The sequence below is a fragment of the Nicotiana tabacum genome, chromosome 15 (genome assembly GCF_000715075.1).
Source record: "Nicotiana tabacum cultivar K326 chromosome 15, ASM71507v2, whole genome shotgun sequence".
Lineage (NCBI taxonomy): Eukaryota > Viridiplantae > Streptophyta > Magnoliopsida > Solanales > Solanaceae > Nicotiana > Nicotiana tabacum.
Genome location: NC_134094.1, coordinates 57,011,319 through 57,024,149, shown reverse-complemented (window position 1 = coordinate 57,024,149; position 12,831 = coordinate 57,011,319). Strand labels below are relative to the sequence as shown.

At 38.7% G+C, this 12,831-nt stretch overlaps 1 long non-coding RNA gene across 1 annotated transcript; it reads right to left on the bottom strand.

Moving 5' to 3' along the window:
* Nucleotides 1-3,452: 3,452 nt before the first annotated feature.
* LOC107771635 (uncharacterized) lies at nucleotides 3,453-8,300 on the bottom strand. Its single transcript, XR_012699272.1, has 3 exons — nucleotides 7,911-8,300; nucleotides 5,176-6,128; nucleotides 3,453-3,784 (listed from the first exon to the last, which is right to left on the bottom strand). It is a non-coding gene; the product is annotated as an uncharacterized LOC107771635 (long non-coding RNA).
* Between the last annotated feature and the right edge of the window lie 4,531 nt (nucleotides 8,301-12,831).

Here is a 12,831-nt window from a genome sequence, read left to right as displayed (position 1 = left end):
GTGTATTGATGCGAGATTCCGCTCTTACCAGGAATTCCGGATGTTGGAAATTAGGTTGTAAGGCTTATGAGCTAAGATTGAATTAAGGATCTTCAGTTATGTTGTGTTGTCAGGCTTATATGGGTTGGGGTGACGTGGGATCACCCTCGGGTATGTGCATGTTAATGTTTCACGGCGATTTGATGGCTTTGGAACGACTCTAGGCATGTTCAAGGATGAACATATGTTTAAGTAGGGGAGAATGTAATGACCCGACCGGTTGTTTTGAGCATTTACTCTTCGCTCGGTGGTTTGAGGGCATGAGAAACTTCATATGATTTATTATGACTTGTGTGTATCGTCCATTTTGGTTTTCAGGTATTTCGAAATTAGTTTGGAAGAATGAATTTCATGTTTGAAGCTTTAAGTTGGAAGAGTTGACCAAGTTTGACTTTTGAGTATTTGACCTCGGATCAAAGTTTTGACGGTTCCTTTAGGTCCGGATGGTGATTTTGGACTTGGGCGTATGCCCGGATTTGCATTTGGATGTTCCGAGAAGGTTTCGGTACTAATTGGCGAAAGTTAAAAATTTGAAGGTTTGGAATGTTCATAAGTTTGATCGGGAGTTGACTTTGATGATATCGTGTTCGGATTGTGATTCCGAGAATTTCAATAGCTTCGTTATGTCATTTGGGCCTTGTGCGCAAAAGTTGAGTTCATTCCAAGTTGATTTGATATGGTTCGACACGAAAGTTGAAACTTCAAAAGTTCATTAAGTTTGATCTGAGGTGCGATTCGTCGTTTCGATGTTGTTATGCGTTATTTGAGGCCTCAAGTTGGTCTGTGTTAGGTTATGGGACTTGTTGGTATGTTCGGACGGGGTCCCGAGGGGCTCGGGCGTGTTTCAGATTGATTTTCGACCATTTTCCTCCATATTTTAATTGCTGGTTTCTGATGCCTCGATTGTCCTTCGCGATCGCGAAGATGGGGATGCGATCGCGTAGGGGAAAATCTGGAGTTGAGTGTTTCTTCTTCGCGTTCGCGTAGGTTGCTGGAGGTTCAGCATCGCGTTCGTGCAAGTGTGTACGCGTTCGCGCAGTGTAGAGCTAAGATGGGCAGGTCTTTATGACTTCTTCATTGCGTTCGCGAGCCTGGGGCCGCATTAGCGTAGAGATTTTTTGAGGCAGAGCTTTTTGTGCTTCGCAATCGCGTAGAGTCTTTCAGGGGCAGTTGCATTTTCTTCTTCGCGATCACGATAGTATTTCCGCGATCATGATTCATTATATCATCCAGTGATTATAAGTACTCTATTTTGGGGGGTTTCGGCCATTTTAGCATATTTGGAGCTATGGAACTCGGATTGAGACAATTTTTGAAGCGATTTTCACTATATAGATTGGGGTAAGTGTTCTCTAATCAGTTTTTATTATATTTCATAAATCTATCCTCATTTTTGGCATTTGGTTGATGATTTCAAAAATGAAATTGGGGGGTTTTTGTCCAAAATTTTAATAAAGTGAATTTTCAAGTTTTGAGCGTAGATTCGAAGTCGAATTTGAGTGAAAATAGTATGATTGGACTCGTAATTGAATGGGTTGTCGGACTTTTGGAGTTTCGTCGGAGTTCGAGGTGCGAGCCTAGGTTTGACTTTTTGGTTGTCTTTGGGGCTTTTGAATAAAGATTCAACTTTTATCAATTGGGTTTGTTGCCTTAGACATTATTTGATGTATTTGAGTTGCTTTGGCTAGTTTCGAGCCGTTCGGAAGTTGATACACGCGGGATGGCATTTCTAGAGTATTGTTTGGCTTGCTCGGTATTGGATTCGGCTTTTTCGAGGTAAGTAACACTTCTAAACTTGATGCTGAGGGTATTAACCCCTGAATATACGTGTCATGTATTTGGTGTTGAGGTGACGCACATGCTAGATGACGGGCGTGTGAGCATGCACCATGTGAATTATGACTCAGATGATTCTATGGTACGGTGTAGCTACCTAATCTTGTTTTAATCCATGAAATGTCTACGTGCTATAGTAATTAAGCTGTGATCCATGTTAGAAACCATGTTTAGGCTATATGATTATTGTGTTGGGACTCATTGAGGTCATTTCTGATGTTGAGTTATTTGCTTAAATTGCAATCACATACTTAGTCATATTCATTCATTTGCATATCATATCTCAATCTCTTTTATCATTTGTTGTCACATCAAGTTATCATTGTTTGGGTTGATTGGCATGAGATTTGTGAGCCCGAGAGAGTAGAGAGATTGATGACTGAGTGAGGCCGAGGGCCTATTTGTGAGTGATATTGATGGGATCGGGTTGCGCGCCGCAGCGGGTACTATTGACTCATGATAGGATCGGGCTGCACGCCACAACATGTATTATTGATTCATGATGGGATCGGGTTGCGCATCGCAACATGTTTTATTAGCGCTTGGGCAGGATCCGCCCCTCCGAAGTCTGACATACCAGCAGTGAGCGCAGTATTTATTGATTCATGATGGGATCGGGCTGCGTGCCGCAGAAGGTATCGTACAGTGCTGAGTGACTGAGTGTGCTGAGGGATTGAGCATGATGAGTGGGAGTGTGAGATAGTGAGATTGAGTACTCTGAGAGTATGAGTACATGAGTTCAACCCTGTGACGCATTACATTTGACATGCATACGTGACATACATACATAGAGATGCATTTCCTCATGCTACACGATTTTGTGACATTCATGATTTCACATGCAAATTGGCATGTAGGCATAAAGATACACTTTCCTCATGCTATATGAGATTTAAACATACTATCTGTTATTAAAAGTTTTTGGAAAAAAATCAAAGATTTCTGACTCACTCATACTTTGGTGATTTCGGTGAAAGATTTGGGTTTTACTGCTATACTTGAAAAGCATGCCTATTTTCCGTAACTGTGAACGAGCTGAGCATTGTATCTTTGAGTTATTTCTTGTACAACTTGTATTATATTGTTATGAGCTGTTGTTGGCTATTGGTGTTGGGCTCTGACCATTGTCCAAGCTCGTCACTGCTTTCAACCTAAGGTTAGGTTTTTTATTTATTGAGTACATGGCGTCGGTTGTACTCATACTACACTTTTGCACCTTGCGTACATATTTTGGATGCTGATGTTGCTGTGTATGGCGGGAGCTGGCATTGAAGACGCACCTGCATTCCGTCTGATACAGACTATGAACAAAAATACGGATATAGCAAAATATGCGAAATCAAAAATAAGAGCTAGACCTACAATTGATTGGAAGAACAAGAACCAATTAGGATATGAAGCCTAATTACCTCTATGAACACAACCAATTGTAACCCTAAGCTATGAAAACTCTCAATAAATTAGCAACTCTTGAAAATTCGGATAAAGTAATTAAGCAATTAAGTATTCACTACTAATTGCTCACCAACTAAGACTAATTTAGCACTAATGAAAGAACAAATAAAGTAATAAAGGAATTAAAGATATAAACATAAATGCATTAAATAAAAGATAAGAATACAGTGTGAGACTTGCATGTCTTCAAGTTTATCATTCATCAAGTCTACCTAAAATAAAATCCTTAAAGGCTATTTATACTAGAGTGGGTATTTGGCTGCAAATGACCCAAATATCCCTAAGCTAATTCTAATGAGCTAAGTGTAGTCAATTATTACAAGTATAGCCTTCTTGATCTTGACTCCTTTAAAACACTCCAATTCTATGATGTAGACTTGAAAATCATTAGGCATGGTCATCCAGCATGTATCATCCTCCCCCTCTTGAAAGAAATTCGTCCTCGAATTTGGACCTTGCAAAACCAAGAAAGTGACAAATATAAGTACCAAGCCAATCAAAATCAAAGCATTATATGTCCAAGCTAAAAGATCAAAGATCACAATCTTGGACTCAAAAGTGACACTCTTATGATATAGCCAAGTGTCATAATCTATAAAGAACACATCTCCAACACAAATTTGACAATAAGAAAAATAATACTCACGAGAATAATCAAGAGAGTGTAAAGTTTCATGCTTCCAACAAAACCACAATCTTGTAAAATTCTCAACAAAGTGCACACTTTTATGGTATAACCAAGTGTCATAAGAAGCAATAAAAATCATACTCTCCAATCCAAAGAAAGACACTTCACCATGATAAGAAACAACTCCGGGGTCAAACACAAATTTTAATCCCCAAATATCTACACACTTTCCAACAACTTCACATGACAACTTAAGAGATATGCGAAGCTCATCATGAATCATCATATAAAGAATATCACAATACTCAAAGTTAAGAGTCTTTACCTCAACAGCCTTAGATAAACACAAGATAAGCATAAGCCAAACGTACATACCATTCTCGCTTTTGGGCAAAAGAAAAAGCTCTTGACAAAAAGTATGCCAAAATATTAGTTCAAGACCTTTCTTACCCTTAGCAACTTTCTCTTGTTGAACCTTCACAAAATAATCAATAAAGTTAGGTTCTTTTTACTCAAAATGGTCACTCAAAACACGAAAAGAAGCATTGCTACCTTTTCTCATAGAAGCATTAGCAAAATCCAATGAGAATGTTCTTTCAAAAGTAGGAATAAAATAAGTAAAGCAATTAATACTAGTGCTAGCATCAAAAACTTTCCTTTCCTTTTCATACTCAACAAATTCATCACATAAATATGCGTAAGAGTCATCAAGATCAAATACAAGAGAAGTCAACTCATTAGAATACAAATGATTTTCTTCTTCTATATTTATGTCATTCTAAGTAACTTGTTCACTCTCCAACAAGGCATCTCCACACTCACATTTGCTCACTTCACCATAAAAATTGAATTTTTTTGCCAAAGGAATGACAATAGAATCAAAAGAATCATCAACACATTCTTCTTGACTCATTTCTTCATAAAGGTCAAAAATTTCTTCCAACAAAGTTAAAGTTGAGTCAAATGAATCATCACATGCATCATCCCATAAAGGTGGGGTATCATAAGACTCAACATCATCACTAGCTAAAGAGTCACTAAACAAAGAACTAGAATCATCCAATAATGCACAAGAACTCTTAGCTAGTTACAAGTCACATTTATTGTCCTCATCACAAGATAAAGTAATATCAAACTCATCAATGTCATAGCTATCTTTCAAACTCAAAAGTGTCACCACAATCAACTAAAGTATCATAGGTAGAAGGATACGCTACCTTGCACTTCCTCATTTAATTTCATAAGTCCTCTTGAAAAGGTAAATTGATCTTCTTCCAGGCTATTCAAAGTGGATTGAACTTCACTTGATGGTTCGTCTCCAAAAGTCCCTACACAAGTTACAAAACAAGTAGAGAAAGAAGAAAGATTAGCATTAGAATAAGGAAAATCCTCACTCTCCTTTTGTTTTCCCTCTTTCTTTTCTCTCTTTTTCTTTTCAAGCTCTTCACTCTTTTCTTGTGACAACTAGAGTTGTCATTTTTCTCTCCCTCACTTCTATCTTTCTTTTGTCTCTCATCCTTATTTTGTCTCTTTGCATTTTTCAAGGATGTTCTCAACTTCATTTGGCCTCTTCCCCTTTGATTTACTTCATCCCCCCTATATTCGTCATTGAAAACTTGTTGGATGTTGTCCAACTCATTCAAGGTGGTCTCACGATTATGTTGAAAAAATGGGTTGTTCATCATCCGAGGCTCTTGACAAGTTACTTGTGGCCTAGGTAGTGGCGAAGTTTGATAAGGTTGTAGTTGAGGTACTCATGGTGGTTGATGTGTGATTAGGGGTTGTAGTTGGTGTTGGTAGTAGGTAGGTGGTCGGTAGTTTGGTGGAGGAAAATAAGGCCCCTTTGGTGATTGTGGTTGCTTTGGTAGGTTTTGTGGTATTTGGATATGTTGGTTATGTTGCGTTTTTCCTCTTTGAAGCATTTGTCGTACTTGTGAATGAGAAGGTGTATCAGAGGAATTAGTAAGCGTCATAGTGCTCTCCCTTCCTTGTTGCCTCAAGTGAGATTCCCCCAATATGGAATTCAACCTTGCATTCGTTTTGTGTTGCCATATGGTAAAATTGGTAACCTTCTCACTTATGTCATAAAGCATAGAGACAACTTCATGCATCGGAGTCTCACTCCTTGGATCACAATTAGGACTAGAAGTTTGTCCGTACTCCATGATACCTGCAAAACGAGCAAACAAATTAGTAGTAAAGTCCTCACCAAGCTCACTCGATGTCGCTCAACCCTCGTGTATCACACCTTGCACCAATTGGCTTTTGCGTGCTCAAAGTCCTATTCACTCTTGCCTTTTTCCGCTCAAGTAGTGAATGTCAAAATTGCTAGCAAACTTAAGTTCCAAGGTTTCACAAGAAGTTCCAACCGTCTATGGGGTGTAGTGGAAGTTGTGTATTCACAAGGACGGACAATTAAAAGCAAACGGACTTGAACCAAGCAATTCACAACGAAATCAAAAGATAAAAGCACGAAACAATTGGCACGAAACAAAATTAAGCACATAAAGAACTAGGTTAAACTTAATATGAACTAATATCAAGTTTACACTAGTTTAGAATTAACAAACAAGAAGAAAAAGATTAACAACTGGAAAGAAAAAGAAAACTAGACAGAAAAATCTCTGAACTTCTGAACTTTGAACTCTCTGGACTTGTTATAATTTTCTGGGATTGATACTATGCCCAAGGTTTCACCCTAACCAACTGATGCAATTGATATGCAGATGCTCACACAACAAATGCAAAACCTTTCAGTCTAGAGCAGAAACAAACTCAGCAATTTTGGAACCAAACAGAGAAGAAACAGGGCAGGTTTACTGCTGCAGCTATGCAGACTTGCAACCTGCAGAAAAACAGTCAAACAATGGCAGCGAAACTGTGTAGCTGATGCTCAAAACTAAACTCAAAACTGCAGATTTTTCTCAGCTCTATTAGTAGTCCAAAACTACAGGTTTTCAGCAGCTAACAGATGCAGAAGTTTCAATTTTCTGCTGGTGCACAAGTATTGGAAACAATGAGTGCAGAAAATCCCTTCTAAAACTGTGCAGATCATGTTCAAAAGTGCAGAAAAAGATAGGAAAATGCACTAGCAAAGCAGACAGATTCAGTAGCTATCTCAAATGGGCAACAATCAGTTGTGGAACTGTGCAGAAATGCTTCCTCAAACTGTTCTCAATATTCTCCCAGAAAACTAGAAATCAATAACTACTTTGGACCCCTGCGAACAACCTAAAATTCTTACAGGTTTACTAGCTGAACTGGTTCTGGAATGCAGCTGCAGAAAATCAGTTTAAACAGCACAGAAATGTAGCTGAATGTTACAGAAACTGTCTTCCAAATACTGATGCAAACAGACTAGTAAAACTAATTGCAGCCTCAATTTCCAACTGCCTGGCCACAACAGATGCAAAACAGTGTTGAACTAGTTCCAATAGATGCAACTCACTTCAGCTGATTTCATCAGATTTTGAAACACTCACTCAATCAATTTCCAATAAGAACCTCGAGTCGACTTAGGAATTCAAACTCGATCACAATCAACAAGAAACTCGAGACAAACTCACTGATTCAAATCCACCACTACCTTCAAAATTTAAAGAATTTCAGCCAAAAGAGACTCACAACTAATTCTGAACAGTCAGCTAGTTCACAAGATCTTCAGCAACAACGCAATTCAGATTACTCTCCTAGATTCAAAGCAACTACAATTGACGACTCAATGAATCAAACTCAGGATCGAACAGAACTCTTACAAATAACAGTCACAAATCCCAGAAGATATAGATGAAATTTCAGCTCAAACAATCAAGTTTTCAAACTTAGAAGTTCATGAACTTAGAAAACTCAAACATGCTTTCAAACCTTCAGGAGTTAGAGAATTTGAACCTGGAGTTTTCTTCTGAATTCTATCGACACTGTAATTGGAAAGTTCAATCGTCGAGGCGATTACCTTCGTGGAGCCAAATCAGTTGCAAATGAATCTCAGAAAAAAAATGAAGAACACAGCTGTTGTTCTTCGTCTTCTTGAGAGAATCGACTCCGGATCAACCTAAAATATCAATTCGAATCAGCTCTACAGGTTTTCCTCTTCGATTTACCAGCTGCTCGAATCAGTTCGGGGAGTTCTTCAATCGAAACAAGTGTTCTTCGACTGATTCAAGCTCAGCTAAAAAATTCTCAGTTCAATCTCACTCAAATATTCACAGAACGAGTTCAAATTTGATATACGAGCTCCATTCAACACAAAAAAAAAAAATCCCCAGTGATTAATTTCTAGACACGACAATGAAATCAGAAGAACCCAGCCTGTAGTGTCAACTCTTGATAACCCGGTTAGAGTAATTAACCAATTAAGTATTCACTACTAATTCTCACCAACTAACTCTAATTTAGCACTAATGAAAGTATAAATAAAGCAATAAAGTAATTAAAGGCATAAACATAAATGCATTAAATAAAAGATAAGGATATAGTATGAGACTTGGATGTTGTCAAGTTTATCTTCATCAAGCCTACCTAAAATAAAAGTCTTAAGGGCTATTTAGAGTAGAGTGGGTATTTGGCTGCAAATGACCCAAATACCCCTAAGCTAATTCTAATGAGCTAAGTGTAGTTAATTATTACAAGTATAACCTTCTTGATTTTGACTCCTTTAAAATACTCCAATGCTATGATGTTGACTTCAAAATCATTAGGCATGGTCATCCGGTATGTATCACGGTCATAGCTGTCACTTGTTCTTGGTAGCTTTAGAATTATTAATCTGTTCATGTATATTTCAAACACATGATGTATTTATTTCATACAAACTTTGTAAATTCTAAATCTTAGAAGTTCATGATTTGTACTACCAGTCCTTGGGAAGTGTATAAAGGTTCAGTTATTTCATCATTTATTTTCTTAGTAAATCTTATTTGAATTGGATTGTTGCTAATTGGTTTACCTTGCGGGTTGGGTTAGATGTCATTATGAGTAGTTGGACTTTGGGTTGTGACAAAATCTATATGCAACTCCTTCCTGCGGGTATGGGGAAACAACTTCTCTAATGGGAGAATGGAGAACTCATGCCATGAAAGTGGTGCTGCGCCAACTAGCTTGCTCAACTCATAGGCCTGCCATGATCGGTAGGCTGCCCCAGTCAACTAGAAAGTGGTAAATATAACTCCACTAGTCCCCAAAATACCTGTTGTGCGAAGAATCCCCTGACACCAATCTAGAAAATTCTGAGCATTCTCTGACTCTTCCCCGCTGAACGTTGGGGGCTTAAGCCTTCCTGTCACGACCCAAAATCCAACTAGTCGTGATGGCACCTAACCCAACCCGCTAGGTAAGCCAACTTTCAATTATCCAATTTCAATAATAATTATTATAGCAATTTAAGTGAATAAAGATCTTAATCTTATACAACCCCCAAGAACTGGTAGTACAAATCATGAGCTTCTAAGAATAGAGTATACAAAGCGGAAATCAAATAAATACATAGTCTGTTTGAATAATACATAAACAAAGCTTTTGTAAATCTAAGGCAACCCTGAATAAGAGGCAACTACAACAGGAACGCAGGTACATCTTCAAGTCCCGCAACCATCGAGTACAGCAACAACAACATCCAAAATCTGAACGCAATGTGAAGAAGTATAGTATCAGTACAACCGAACACATGTACTGAGTAAGTAACAAACCTAACCGTAGGTTGAAAGTAGTGACGAGCTTCTACCAAGGTCGGGTCCATAACCAATAGTCCACAACAGTCCATAACAACATAGCAAATAATACCAGAAGTAGTTCAGAGATCAAATGCTCAACTAAATCATGATTTCAAAAAGATAATAGTTCTTCCTTTCAAATACATCAGTGAAAACCCAAATCGTTTGCCGAAGTTTCCAAAAATATGAATAATTTGAAAACAATAATTTTTCCTAAAATCTTTTCAATAATAAATAAGATGTTTTATTTTCCTTCCGGATAACCTGTGTAAAAAAAAATGCATCACTATGCCCAACTGTAAAAATGTGTGAGAAATCATGAATGATGTGATGTTGTACAGCATGAGAAAAATACATCTCTATGCCTGTATATCATGTGTGCATGCCAATGCGATGCAACTCAGTGATAAAATCATAAACAGCCCCTCGGGTAGAACGACACTCATATACAACCCCTCGGGCAAATCTCACAGTCACTCATGCCTCTCGGGCATACCTCACAGTCACTCATGCTACTCGGGCATACCTCACAATCACTCATGCCACTCGGGCATACCTCACAATCACTCATGCCTCCCAGTCACTCAGCACTCGGCACTCGAAACTCGGCACTCACACTCAGTAGGTACCTGCACTCACTGGGAGTGTGTACAAACTCCGGAGGGGCTCCTTCAGTCCAAGCGCTATAATCTGCACGGACAACTCACGTGCTATAATAATAAAGTATATAAAACATGCTGCAGGCGGGCAGCCCCGATCCACATAATAATCCTCACCATCAAGCCCTCGGCCTCACTCAGTCATCAATCTCTCCAGTCTCTCGGACTCACAATGTCATGAAAATAGCCCAAAAATGATGATATAATGTATTAATAATAACAACAGAGACTGAGATATGATATGCAATGAAATGAATATGATTGAGTATAAATTTTCAATTTAAAACAAATAATTCACAGCAATATGACCTATGTGGGTCCCAATAATACTGGCATATAGCCTCAACATGATTTATAATATACTTTTCATCTCAATATCCTTAACTCATAAAACTGCGTGGAAAATGCCAAGATCATTTAACTACAAAATTTCACAGAAATAATTATGTCACAATTTCTATAGTGCACGCCCACACGCCCGTCACCTAGCATGTGCTTCACCTCCCAACAATTCACGAAATACATATATTCAGGGTTCATACCCTCAACTCCAAGATTAGAAGAGTTACTTACCTCGAACAAGCTGAATCTAATGTCGAGCAAGCTAAACAATGCTCCAGAAATCCCAGTATGCGTGTATCAACTCCCGAACGGCTCGAATCTACCACAATTAATTTGATTCAGTCCACACAATTTATAGGAATTAATTCCATATCAAAATGCTAATATTTTCCACAAAAATCCAAAATTACGCCCCCAAAAATATCTGTGGGGCCCACGTCTCGAAATCTAAAGAAACTCATAAAATACGACAACCCATCCAATTACAAGTTCAACCATACTAATTTCACTCAAATCTGACTCCAAATCGGTATTCAAACTTGAAAAATTCATTTTTGTGACATTATAGAAATTTCCTTCTATTTCTCTTGAAGATTCAATAATCTTACACAAAAAATGAAGATTAATTCATGAAATATAATCACAAGGAAGTCAAGAACACTTACCTCAAGTTGTGTGGAAAATTTCCTCACCAAAATCGCCCAACCCGAGCTCCAAAATCCGAAAATGGGTGAAAATGTCGAACTCTTGAATTTAAGGTTCTGCCCCAGCGATTTCCGCATCTGCGGACAAGCCTCTGCTTGTGCGAGCAAAACATCGCATGTGCGGACTTCACTTGCCTGCCCAGTTTGCGCATCTGCGAGGAAACCATCGCATTTGCAAGGCCGTATCTGCGGGAAAGACATCGCATATGCGAAACTCCTCAGCTTCAAGCCATCTCGCTTTTGCGCACAATCTTCCGCATCTGCGCTCACGCAAGTGCGGAATTTCGCTCGCACCTCCGACCAATGCCTCACAGTCCCTGCCCGCATCTACGCTTGCCAGGCTCGCTTCTACGAGCTCGCACCTGCGATGGAATTTTTGCAGGTGCGATTGCATCAGATGGCAGAAACTTCAGCTTTTTCTCCTAAGTCCGAATTGATCCGTTAGCCATCCGAAACTCGCCCGAGCCCCTTGGGACAACCGTCTGAACATACCAACAAGTCCCATAACATAATACGGACCTACTCGAGGCATTAAAATACACATAACAACATCGAAACAACGAATCACACCTCAATTCGTAATCATTGAACTTTGAAACTTCAAATTCTATAACTTGTGCCGAAACACATCAAATCACGTCCGATTGACCTCAAATTTTGCACACAAGTCACATTTCACATTACGGACCTATTCAAATTTCCAGAATTGGATTTCAATCCCGATATCAAAAAGTCAACCTCCCGGTCAAACTTCATAAAAATTCATCTTTCGGCATTTTAAGCCTAATTCCACTACGGACCTCCAAATAATTTTACGGACACGCTCCTAAGTCCAAAATCATCATACAGAGCTATTGGAATCATCAAAACTCTATTCCGGGGTCGTTTACACATAAGTCGACATCACCGGGTCCGAACCAATTACCCCGGCAATTCATATAACAACTATAAGGTACAATTTGAGCAGTAAATGGGGAAACGGGGTTGTAATACTCAAAACGACCGTTCGGGTCATTACATTCTCCCCCACTTAAACATACATTTGTCCTCGAATGTGCCAAGAGTTGTTCTTAACCTTCAAATCTCTATTCCACCTTACCACGCACATACCCGGGGGTGATCTCACGTCACCCTATTCTATATAGACCTGCAATATAATACAACTAAAAATCCTTAATTTAACCTTAACCCAAAAACCTTGGGATTCAATTCCCAACCTTCAGAATTTCTTTCAAGACACGAATCTTACTTTTACACACTGTATGAGTTTGAACAAACTGTATCAAGCCATAACTATCACCGTAACCACTGACATAATCACCTAACATATTATACAACTCGCATGCTCGTAGCACCATTCCTGATCACAGTGACTACTCCAAAACCAACCACATACTAGAAGAAGAACAATTTCAAATTCACATAAGGTATTCTCAGAGTGAGTGTTATAGTTGTGGTAT